The sequence below is a fragment of the Pleurodeles waltl genome, unplaced genomic scaffold (assembly GCF_031143425.1).
Source record: "Pleurodeles waltl isolate 20211129_DDA unplaced genomic scaffold, aPleWal1.hap1.20221129 scaffold_69, whole genome shotgun sequence".
NCBI classification, from domain to species: domain Eukaryota; kingdom Metazoa; phylum Chordata; class Amphibia; order Caudata; family Salamandridae; genus Pleurodeles; species Pleurodeles waltl.
The window spans coordinates 2,296,854-2,309,665 of NW_027150390.1; positions in this window are offsets into that span (position 1 = coordinate 2,296,854).

The following is a 12,812-nucleotide window of genomic DNA, read 5'->3' on the forward strand; positions in this document are numbered from 1 at the left end:
ATGCTCACCACTATACCACCAACGCTCCGTGGCATATGTTTTTTTTAAACTCTAGACATCACAACCCTGAGTTCAATGACTATATTGCACCAGTATCAGAGGTATTTTTGGTTTACAGACCAACATGAAAATCAGGAAAAAAGTTCTTGCAACTGCTAAGGAACTGGAGATTGAAACCAATGCAAGAGCTGCGCAGAAAAGGAGAAAGGGAAAGCAGCAGTTCAAATCATTGAAATAAGCATATATTGGCAGCAAGGGAAAAACAGCAGGGTAGAGAAAGAAAACAGCTCCACGAAATTCACAGGAGATTGATAATAGCAGGACAAAAAAAGGGAATAATAACGTTCCAAGCAGCCTCAGAAAGAAGTGCGAGGGTCCCATCTTTCGTTAATGGTCATAACTGTGCATCATTTCCTTTGAAGTGTAGGGTTGATTCTCTGACCATCTGTCTCCCTGACTTTGAGCAGAGACCGATAGTTGAGCAGTCTCTTCCCACAAAAAGCTGGCACAAGCCTGCTTTTTTCCGCTCTGGCAGCGTGGAAACGAGAGAGTGGTCCTCACAAGAAAAAAAATCAATCCATGCTAGCAGAGGATGGTTTCGATCCATCGACCTCTGGGTTACGGGCCCAGCACGCTTCTGCTGCGCCACTCTGCTTCCTGCTCGAAATGTTGTGGTTATGCAGATCAGGAGCCTTCAGAGGAGTGGCATGGGATCGCTAGAGCTATTCTGGCAGGGCTCTCACCTCATTTGCCTAAGAATGTCACAAGGCATGCTGGGTGCAGAAAATCTTCGCCTTCCCCTCTCACAGTCAGTCATAGGGGAAAGTCAAGGCCCTCTCAGTCACTAGCCATGTCACGCCTTTGTCAAGACAGAAGCACCCCCACCCGCTCCTTCTCTGTGATCCTGCGCTACCATGCTCAGGTTTTGGCCTTACCTGGGAGCCAGAGGTGCACCCGGTGAGGGCTTGCCCGGTATGAGCGTTTGGGAGGTGAGTGGACTTAGGACTGGAAGTTCTGTCCATTCGAAGCAGCCAACCTTCCTGCTGCAGACAGGGGCTGTTCCCTTGGGTTTCTTTCACCTTGCTCTCGGATAAATTTGGTTGTATGCTGCAGTTGCCTGCGATGACTACAAGGTGGCGCTGCTTTCAGGTAAGAGCACAAATATGCAGAAAATGTTGGGGACTTTTGCCACATTTATCGGTGGTGGGTCTCGCACATTTTTTCCAGGGGAGAGATATTGACCTGAAACACTTTTTACTGCAGAGATGCTGCAGTTCTAAAGGCTGGTCGGGCAGAAGGGCTTAGCCGTTTCATTGCCTGCCCCCCTGCAGCCCATTTATTACCAGCAGTTGTGAGTGGTGACTGCTGTTTGTAAAATATAAAAATTTCAGGACATAGAAAGTCGCAGACGGGGCTTTTGGGATGCCTGCCTATGTCTTTGTTTATTATTTATCTAATAGCTGAGTAATCTGGTCAAGATATTTCTCTTTTTTTTAACATATTGCGTTAGAATAGCTACAGCTTGCTTAATGTATAAATATTAGCACTGCGTTGGCCGGGAATCAAACCCGGGTCAACTGCTTGGAAGGCAGCTATGCTCACCACTATACCACCAACGCTCCATGGCATATGTTTTTTTTAAACTCTAGACATCACAACCCTGAGTTGAATGACTATATTGCACCAGTATCAGAGGTGTTTTTGGTTTACAGACCAACATGAAAATCAGGAAAAAAGTTCTTCCAACTGCTAAGGAACTGGAGATTGAAACCAATGCAAAAGCTGCGCAGAAAAGGAGAAAGGGAAAGCAGCAGTTCAAATCATTGAAATAAGCATATATTGGCAGCAAGGGAAAAACAGCAGGGTAGAGAAAGAAAACAGCTCCACGAAATTCACAGGAGATTGATAATAGCAGGACAAAAAAAGGGAATAATAACGTTCCAAGCAGCCTCAGAAAGAAGTGCGAGGGTCCCATCTTTCGTTAATGGTCATAACTGTGCATCATTTCCTTTGAAGTGTAGGGTTGATTCTCTGACCATCTGTCTCCCTGACTTTGAGCAGAGACCGATAGTTGAGCAGTCTCTTCCCACAAAAAGCTGGCACAAGCCTGCTTTTTTCCGCTCTGGCAGCGTGGAAACGAGAGAGTGGTCCTCACAAGAAAAAAAATCAATCCATGCTAGCAGAGGATGGTTTCGATCCATCGACCTCTGGGTTATGGGCCCAGCACGCTTCCGATGCGCCACTCTGCTTCCTGCTCAAAATGCTGTGGTTATGCAGATCAGGAGCCTTCAGAGGAGTGGCATGGGATCGCTGGAGCTATTCTGGCAGGGCTCTCACCTCATTTGCCTAAGAATGTCACAAGGCATGCTGGGTGCAGAAAATCTTCGCCTTCCCCTCTCACAGTCAGTCATAGGGGAAAGTCAAGGCCCTCTCAGTCACTAGCCATGTCACGCCTTTGTCAAGACAGAAGCACCCCCACCCGCTCCTTCTCTGTGATCCTGCGCTACCATGCTCAGGTTTTGGCCTTACCTGGGAGCCAGAGGTGCACCCGGTGAGGGCTTGCCTGGTATGAGCGTTCGGGACGTGAGTGGACTTAGGACTGGAAGTTCTGTCCATTCGAAGCAGCCAACCTTCCTGCTGCAGACAGGGGCTGTTCCCTTGGGTTTCTTTCACCTTGCTCTCGGATAAATTTGGTTGTATGCTGCAGTTGCCTGCGATGACTACAAGGTGGCGCTGCTTTCAGGTAAGAGCACAAATATGCAGAAAATGTTGGGGACTTTTGCCACATTTATCGGTGGTGGGTCTCGCACATTTTTTCCAGGGGAGAGATATTGACCTGAAACACTTTTTACTGCAGAGATGCTGCAGTTCTAAAGGCTGGTCGGGCAGAAGGGCTTAGCCATTTCATTGCCTGCCCCCCTGCAGCCCATTTATTGCCAGCAGTTGTGAGTGGTGACTGCTGTTTGTAAAATATAAAAATTTCAGGACATAGAAAGTCGCAGACGGGGCTTTTGGGATGCCTGCCTATGTCTTTGTTTATTATTTATCTAATAGCTGAGTAATCTGGTCAAGATATTTCTCTTTTTTTTAACATATTGCGTTAGAATAGCTACAGCTTGCTTAATGTATAAATATTAGCACTGCGTTGGCCAGGAATCAAACCCGGGTCAACTGCTTGGAAGGCAGCTATGCTCACCACTATACCACCAACGCTCCGTGGCATATGTTTTTTTTAAACTCTAGACATCACAACCCTGAGTTCAATGACTATATTGCACCAGTATCAGAGGTATTTTTGGTTTACAGACCAACATGAAAATCAGGAAAAAAGTTCTTGCAACTGCTAAGGAACTGGAGATTGAAACCAATGCAAGAGCTGCGCAGAAAAGGAGAAAGGGAAAGCAGCAGTTCAAATCATTGAAATAAGCATATATTGGCAGCAAGGGAAAAACAGCAGGGTAGAGAAAGAAAACAGCTCCACGAAATTCACAGGAGATTGATAATAGCAGGACAAAAAAAGGGAATAATAACGTTCCAAGCAGCCTCAGAAAGAAGTGCGAGGGTCCCATCTTTCGTTAATGGTCATAACTGTGCATCATTTCCTTTGAAGTGTAGGGTTGATTCTCTGACCATCTGTCTCCCTGACTTTGAGCAGAGACCGATAGTTGAGCAGTCTCTTCCCACAAAAAGCTGGCACAAGCCTGCTTTTTTCCGCTCTGGCAACGTGGAAACGAGAGAGTGGTCCTCACAAGAAAAAAAATCAATCCATGCTAGCAGAGAATGGTTTCGATCCATCGACCTCTGGGTTATGGGCCCAGCACGCTTCCGCTGCGCCACTCTGCTTCCTGCTCAAAATGCTGTGGTTATGCAGATCAGGAGCCTTCAGAGGAGTGGCATGGGATCGCTGGAGCTATTCTGGCAGGGCTCTCACCTCATTTGCCTAAGAATGTCACAAGGCATGCTGGGTGCAGAAAATCTTCGCCTTCCCCTCTCACAGTCAGTCATAGGGGAAAGTCAAGGCCCTCTCAGTCACTAGCCATGTCACGCCTTTGTCAAGACAGAAGCACCCCCACCTGCTCCTCGTCTGTGATCCTGCGCTACCATGCTCAGGTTTTGGCCTTACCTGGGAGCCAGAGGTGCACCCGGTGAGGGCTTGCCCGGTATGAGCGTTTGGGAGCGTTCGGGACGTGAGTGGACTTAGGACTGGAAGTTCTGTCCATTCAAAGCAGCCAACCTTCCTGCTGCAGACAGGGGCTGTTCCCTTGGGTTTCTTTCACCTTGCTCTCGGATAAATTTGGTTGTATGCTGCAGTTGCCTGCGATGACTACAAGGTGGCGCTGCTTTCAGGTAAGAGCACAAATATGCATAAAATGTTGGGGACTTTTGCCACATTTATCGGTGGTGGGTCTCGCACATTTTTTCCAGGGGAGAGATATTGACCTGAAACACTTTTTACTGCAGAGATGCTGCAGTTCTAAAGGCTGGTCGGGCAGAAGGGCTTAGCCGTTTCATTGCCTGCCCCCCTGCAGCCCATTTATTACCAGCAGTTGTGAGTGGTGACTGCTGTTTGTAAAATATAAAAATTTCAGGACATAGAAAGTCGCAGACGGGGCTTTTTGGGATGCCTGCCTATGTCTTTGTTTATTATTTATCTAATAGCTGAGTAATCTGGTCAAGATATTTCTCTTTTTTTTAACATATTGCGTTAGAATAGCTACAGCTTGCTTAATGTATAAATATTAGCACTGCGTTGGCCGGGAATCAAACCCGGGTCAACTGCTTGGAAGGCAGCTATGCTCACCACTATACCACCAACGCTCCAAAGCATATGTTTTTTTTAAACTCTAGACATCACAACCCTGAGTTCAATGACTATATTGCACCAGTATCAGAGGTATTTTTGGTTTACAGACCAACATGAAAATCAGGAAAAAAGTTCTTGCAACTGCTAAGGAACTGGAGATTGAAACCAATGCAAAAGCTGCGCAGAAAAGGAGAAAGGGAAAGCAGCAGTTCAAATCATTGAAATAAGCATATATTGGCAGCAAGGGAAAAACAGTAGGGTAGAGAAAGAAAACAGCTCCACGAAATTTACAGGAGATTGATAATAGCAGGACAAAAAAAGGGAATAATAACGTTCCAAGCAGCCTCAGAAAGAAGTGCGAGGGTCCCATCTTTCGTTAATGGTCATAACTGTGCATCATTTCCTTTGAAGTGTAGGGTTGATTCTCTGACCATCTGTCTCCCTGACTTTGAGCAGAGACCGATAGTTGAGCAGTCTCTTCCCACAAAAAGCTGGCACAAGCCTGCTGTTTTCCGCTCTGGCAGCGTGGAAACGAGAGAGTGGTCCTCACAAGAAAAAAAATCAATCCATGCTAGCAGAGGATGGTTTCGATCCATCGACCTCTGGGTTATGGGCCCAGCACTCTTCCGCTGCGCCACTCTGCTTCCTGCTCAAAATGCTGTGGTTATGCAGATCAGGAGCCTTCAGAGGAGTGGCATGGGATCGCTGGAGCTATTCTGGCAGGGCTCTCACCTCATTTGCCTAAGAATGTCACAAGGCATGCTGGGTGCAGAAAATCTTCGCCTTCCCCTCTCACAGTCAGTCATAGGGGAAAGTCAAGGCCCTCTTAGTCACTAGCCATGTCACGCCTTTGTCAAGACAGAAGCACCCCCACCCGCTCCTTCTCTGTGATCCTGCGCTACCATGCTCAGGTTTTGGCCTTACCTGGGAGCCAGAGGTGCACCCGGTGAGGGCTTGCCCGGTATGAGCGTTCGGGACGTGAGTGGACTTAGGACTGGAAGTTCTGTCCATTCGAAGCAGCCAACCTTCCTGCTGCAGACAGGGGCTGTTCCCTTGGGTTTCTTTCACCTTGCTCTCGGATAAATTTGGTTGTATGCTGCAGTTGCCTGCGATGACTACAAGGTGGCGCTGCTTTCAGGTAAGAGCACAAATATGCAGAAAATGTTGGGGACTTTTGCCACATTTATCGGTGGTGGGTCTCGCACATTTTTTCCAGGGGAGAGATATTGACCTGAAACACTTTTTACTGCAGAGATGCTGCAGTTCTAAAGGCTGGTCGGGCAGAAGGGCTTAGCCGTTTCATTGCCTGCCCCCCTGCAGCCCATTTATTACCAGCAGTTGTGAGTGGGGACTGCTGTTTGTAAAATATAAAAATTTCAGGACATAGAAAGTCGCAGACTGGGCTTTTTGGGATGCCTGCCTATGTCTTTGTTTATTATTTATCTAATAGCTGAGTAATCTGGTCAAGATATTTATCTTTTTTTTAACATATTGCGTTAGAATAGCTACAGCTTGCTTAATGTATAAATATTAGCACTGCGTTGGCCGGGAATCAAACCCGGGTCAACTGCTTGGAAGGCAGCTATGCTCACCACTATACCACCAACGCTCCAATGCATATGTTTTTTTTAAACTCTAGACATCACAACCCTGAGTTGAATGACTATATTGCACCAGTATCAGAGGTATTTTTGGTTTACAGACCAACATGAAAATCAGGAAAAAAGTTCTTGCAACTGCTAAGGAACTGGAGATTGAAACCAATGCAAAAGCTGCGCAGAAAAGGAGAAAGGGAAAGCAGCAGTTCAAATCATTGAAATAAGCATATATTGGCAGCAAGGGAAAAACAGCAGGGTAGAGAAAGAAAACAGCTCCACGAAATTCACAGGAGATTGATAATAGCAGGACAAAAAAAGGGAATAATAACATTCCAAGCAGCCTCAGAAAGAAGTGCGAGGGTCCCATCTTTCGTTAATGGTCATAACTGTGCATCATTTCCTTTGAAGTGTAGGGTTGATTCTCTGACCATCTGTCTCCCTGACTTTGAGCAGAGACCGATAGTTGAGTAGTCTCTTCCCACAAAAAGCTGGCACAAGCCTGCTTTTTTCCGCTCTGGCAGCGTGGAAACGAGAGAGTGGTCCTCACAAGAAAAAAAATCAATCCATGCTAGCAGAGGATGGTTTCGATCCATCGACCTCTGGGTTATGGGCACAGCACAATTCTGCTGCGCCACTCTGCTTCCTGCTCAAAATGCTGTGGTTATGCAGATCAGGAGCCTTCAGAGGAGTGGCATGGGATCGCTGGAGCTATTCTGGCAGGGCTCTCACCTCATTTGCCTAAGAATGTCACAAGGCATGCTGGGTGCAGAAAATCTTCGCCTTCCCCTCTCACAGTCAGTCATAGGGGAAAGTCAAGGCCCTCTCAGTCACTAGCCATGTCACGCCTTTGTCAAGACAGAAGCACCCCCACCCGCTCCTTCTCTGTGATCCTGCGCTACCATGCTCAGGTTTTGGCCTTACCTGGGAGCCAGAGGTGCACCCGGTGAGGGCTTGCCCGGTATGAGCGTTCGGGACGTGAGTGGACTTAGGACTGGAAGTTCTGTCCATTCGAAGCAGCCAACCTTCCTGCTGCAGACAGGGGCTGTTCCCTTGGGTTTCTTTCACCTTGCTCTCGGATAAATTTGGTTGTATGCTGCAGTTGCCTGCGATGACTACAAGGTGGCGCTGCTTTCAGGTAAGAGCACAAATATGCAGAAAATGTTGGGGACTTTTGCCACATTTATCGGTGGTGGGTCTCGCACATTTTTTCCAGGGGAGAGATATTGACCTGAAACACTTTTTACTGCAGAGATGCTGCAGTTCTAAAGGCTGGTCGGGCAGAAGGGCTTAGCCGTTTCATTGCCTGCCCCCCTGCAGCCCATTTATTGCCAGCAGTTGTGAGTGGTGACTGCTGTTTGTAAAATATAAAAATTTCAGGACATAGAAAGTCGCAGACGGGGCTTTTGGGATGCCTGCCTAAGTCTTTGTTTATTATTTATCTAATAGCTGAGTAATCTGGTCAAGATATTTCTCTTTTTTTTAACATATTGCGTTAGAATAGCTACAGCTTGCTTAATGTATAAATATTAGCACTGCGTTGGCCGGGAATCGAACCCGGGTCAACTGCTTGGAAGGCAGCTATGCTCATCACTATACCACCAACGCTCCGTGGCATATGTTTTTTTTAAACTCTAGACATCACAACCCTGAGTTCAATGACTATATTGCACCAGTATCAGAGGTATTTTTGGTTTACAGACCAACATGAAAATCAGGAAAAAAGTTCTTGCAACTGCTAAGGAACTGGAGATTGAAACCAATGCAAAAGCTGCGCAGAAAAGGAGAAAGGGAAAGCAGCAGTTCAAATCATTGAAATAAGCATATATTGGCAGCAAGGGAAAAACAGCAGGGTAGAGAAAGAAAACAGCTCCACGAAATTCACAGGAGATTGATAATAGCAGGACAAAAAAAGGGAATAATAACGTTCCAAGCAGCCTCAGAAAGAAGTGCGAGGGTCCCATCTTTCGTTAATGGTCATAACTGTGCATCATTTCCTTTGAAGTGTAGGGTTGATTCTCTGACCATCTGTCTCCCTGACTTTGAGCAGAGACCGATAGTTGAGCAGTCTCTTCCCACAAAAAGCTGGCACAAGCCTGCTTTTTTCCGCTCTGGCAGCGTGGAAACGAGAGAGTGGTCCTCACAAGAAAAAAAATCAATCCATGCTAGCAGAGGATGGTTTCGATCCATCGACCTCTGGGTTATGGGCCCAGCACGCTTCCGCTGCGCCACTCTGCTTCCTGCTCAAAATGCTGTGGTTATGCAGATCAGGAGCCTTCAGAGGAGTGGCTTGGGATCGCTGGAGCTATTCTGGCAGGGCTCTCACCTCATTTGCCTAAGAATGTCACAAGGCATGCTGGGTGCAGAAAATCTTCGCCTTCCCCTCTCACAGTCAGTCATAGGGGAAAGTCAAGGCCCTCTCAGTCACTAGCCATGTCACGCCTTTGTCAAGACAGAAGCACCCCCACCCGCTCCTTCTCTGTGATCCTGCGCTACCATGCTCAGGTTTTGGCCTTACCTGGGAGCCAGAGGTGCACCCGGTGAGGGCTTGCCCGGTATGAGCGTTCGGGACGTGAGTGGACTTAGGACTGAAAGTTCTGTCCATTCGAAGCAGCCAACCTTCCTGCTGCAGACAGGGGCTGTTCCCTTGGGTTTCTTTCACCTTGCTCTCGGATAAATTTGGTTGTATGCTGCAGTTGCCTGCGATGACTACAAGGTGGCGCTGCTTTCAGGTAAGAGCACAAATATGCAGAAAATGTTGGGGACTTTTGCCACATTTATCGGTGGTGGGTCTCGCACATTTTTTCCAGGGGAGAGATATTGACCTGAAACACTTTTTACTGCAGAGATGCTGCAGTTCTAAAGGCTGGTCGGGCAGAAGGGCTTAGCCGTTTCATTGCCTGCCCCCCTGCAGCCCATTTATTGCCAGCAGTTGTGAGTGGTGACTGCTGTTTGTAAAATATAAAAATTTCAGGACATAGAAAGTCGCAGACGGGGCTTTTGGGATGCCTGCCTATGTCTTTGTTTATTATTTATCTAATAGCTGAGTAATCTGGTCAAGATATTTCTCTTTTTTTTAACATATTGCGTTAGAATAGCTACAGCTTGCTTAATGTATAAATATTAGCACTGCGTTGGCCGGGAATCGAACCCGGGTCAACTGCTTGGAAGGCAGCTATGCTCACCACTATACCACCAACACTACGTGACATATGTTTTTTTTAAACTCTAGACATCACAACCCTGAGTTCAATTACTATATTGCACCAGTATCAGAGGTATTTTTGGTTTACAGACCAACATGAAAATCAGGAAAAAAGTTCTTGCAACTGCTAAGGAACTGGAGATTGAAACCAATGCAAAAGCTGCGCAGAAAAGGAGAAAGGGAAAGCAGCAGTTCAAATCATTGAAATAAGCATATATTGGCAGCAAGGGAAAAACAGCAGGGTAGAGAAAGAAAACAGCTCCACGAAATTCACAGGAGATTGATAATAGCAGGACAAAAAAAGGGAATAATAACGTTCCAAGCAGCCTCAGAAAGAAGTGCGAGGGTCCCATCTTTCGTTAATGGTCATAACTGTGCATCATTTCCTTTGAAGTGTAGGGTTGATTCTCTGACCATCTGTCTCCCTGACTTTGAGCAGAGACCGATAGTTGAGCAGTCTCTTCCCACAAAAAGCTGGCACAAGCCTGCTTTTTTCCGCTCTGGCAACGTGGAAACGAGAGAGTGGTCCTCACAAGAAAAAAAATGAATCCATGCTAGCAGAGAATGGTTTCGATCCATCGACCTCTGGGTTATGGGCCCAGCACGCTTCCGCTGCGCCACTCTGCTTCCTGCTCAAAATGGTGTGGTTATGCAGATCAGGAGCCTTCAGAGGAGTGGCATGGGATCGCTGGAGCTATTCTGGCAGGGCTCTCACCTCATTTGCCTAAGAATGTCACAAGGCATGCTGGGTGCAGAAAATCTTCGCCTTCCCCTCTCACAGTCAGTCATAGGGGAAAGTCAAGGCCCTCTCAGTCACTAGCCATGTCACGCCTTTGTCAAGACAGAAGCACCCCCACCCGCTCCTCGTCTGTGATCCTGCGCTACCATGCTCAGGTTTTGGCCTTACCTGGGAGCCAGAGGTGCACCCGGTGAGGGCTTGCCCGGTATGAGCGTTTGGGAGCGTTCGGGACGTGAGTGGACTTAGGACTGGAAGTTCTGTCCATTCGAAGCAGCCAACCTTCCTGCTGCAGACAGGGGCTGTTCCCTTGGGTTTCTTTCACCTTGCTCTCGGATAAATTTGGTTGTATGCTGCAGTTGCCTGCGATGACTACAAGGTGGCGCTGCTTTCAGGTAAGAGCACAAATATGCAGAAAATGTTGGGGACTTTTGCCACATTTATCGGTGGTGGGTCTCGCACATTTTTTCCAGGGGAGAGATATTAACCTGAAACACTTTTTACTGCAGAGATGCTGCAGTTCTAAAGGCTGGTCGGGCAGAAGGGCTTAGCCGTTTCATTGCCTGCCCCCCTGCAGCCCATTTATTACCAGCAGTTGTGAGTGGTGACTGCTGTTTGTAAAATATAAAAATTTCAGGACATAGAAAGTCGCAGACGGGGCTTTTTGGGATGCCTGCCTATGTCTTTGTTTATTATTTATCTAATAGCTGAGTAATCTGGTCAAGATATTTCTCTTTTTTTTAACATATTGCGTTAGAATAGCTACAGCTTGCTTAATGTATAAATATTAGCACTGCGTTGGCCGGGAATCAAACCCGGGTCAACTGCTTGGAAGGCAGCTATGCTCACCACTATACCACCAACGCTCCAAAGCATATGTTTTTTTTAAACTCTAGACATCACAACCCTGAGTTCAATGACTATATTGCACCAGTATCAGAGGTATTTTTGGTTTACAGACCAACATGAAAATCAGGAAAAAAGTTCTTGCAACTGCTAAGGAACTGGAGATTGAAACCAATGCAAAAGCTGCGCAGAAAAGGAGAAAGGGAAAGCAGCAGTTCAAATCATTGAAATAAGCATATATTGGCAGCAAGGGAAAAACAGCAGGGTAGAGAAAGAAAACAGCTCCACGAAATTTACAGGAGATTGATAATAGCAGGACAAAAAAAGGGAATAATAACGTTCCAAGCAGCCTCAGAAAGAAGTGCGAGGGTCCCATCTTTCGTTAATGGTCATAACTGTGCATCATTTCCTTTGAAGTGTAGGGTTGATTCTCTGACCATCTGTCTCCCTGACTTTGAGCAGAGACCGATAGTTGAGCAGTCTCTTCCCACAAAAAGCTGGCACAAGCCTGCTGTTTTCCGCTCTGGCAGCGTGGAAACGAGAGAGTGGTCCGCACAAGAAAAAAAATCAATCCATGCTAGCAGAGGATGGTTTCGATCCATCGACCTCTGGGTTATGGGCCCAGCACGCTTCCGCTGCGCCACTCTGCTTCCTGCTCAAAATGCTGTGGTTATGCAGATCAGGAGCCTTCAGAGGAGTGGCATGGGATCGCTGGAGCTATTCTGGCAGGGCTCTCACCTCATTTGCCTAAGAATGTCACAAGGCATGCTGGGTGCAGAAAATCTTCGCCTTCCCCTCTCACAGTCAGTCATAGGGGAAAGTCAAGGCCCTCTCAGTCACTAGCCATGTCACGCCTTTGTCAAGACAGAAGCACCCCCACCCGCTCCTCGTCTGTGATCCTGCGCTACCATGCTCAGGTTTTGGCCTTACCTGGGAGCCAGAGGTGCACCCGGTGAGGGCTTGCCCGGTATGAGCGTTTGGGAGCGTTCGGGACGTGAGTGGACTTAGGACTGGAAGTTCTGTCCATTCGAAGCAGCCAACCTTCCTGCTGCAGACAGGGGCTGTTCCCTTGGGTTTCTTTCACCTTGCTCTCGGATAAATTTGGTTGTATGCTGCAGTTGCCTGCGATGACTACAAGGTGGCGCTGCTTTCAGGTAAGAGCACAAATATGCAGAAAATGTTGGGGACTTTTGCCACATTTATCGGTGGTGGGTCTCGCACATTTTTTCCAGGGGAGAGATATTGACCTGAAACACTTTTTACTGCAGAGATGCTGCAGTTCTAAAGGCTGGTCGGGCAGAAGGGCTTAGCCGTTTCATTGCCTGCCCCCCTGCAGCCCATTTATTACCAGCAGTTGTGAGTGGTGACTGCTGTTTGTAAAATATAAAAATTTCAGGACATAGAAAGTCGCAGACGGGGCTTTTTGGGATGCCTGCCTATGTCTTTGTTTATTATTTATCTAATAGCTGAGTAATCTGGTCAAGATATTTCTCTTTTTTTTAACATATTGCGTTAGAATAGCTACAGCTTGCTTAATGTATAAATATTAGCACTGCGTTGGCCGGGAATCAAACCCGGGTCAACTGCTTGGAAGGCAGCTATGCTCACCACTATACCACCAACGCT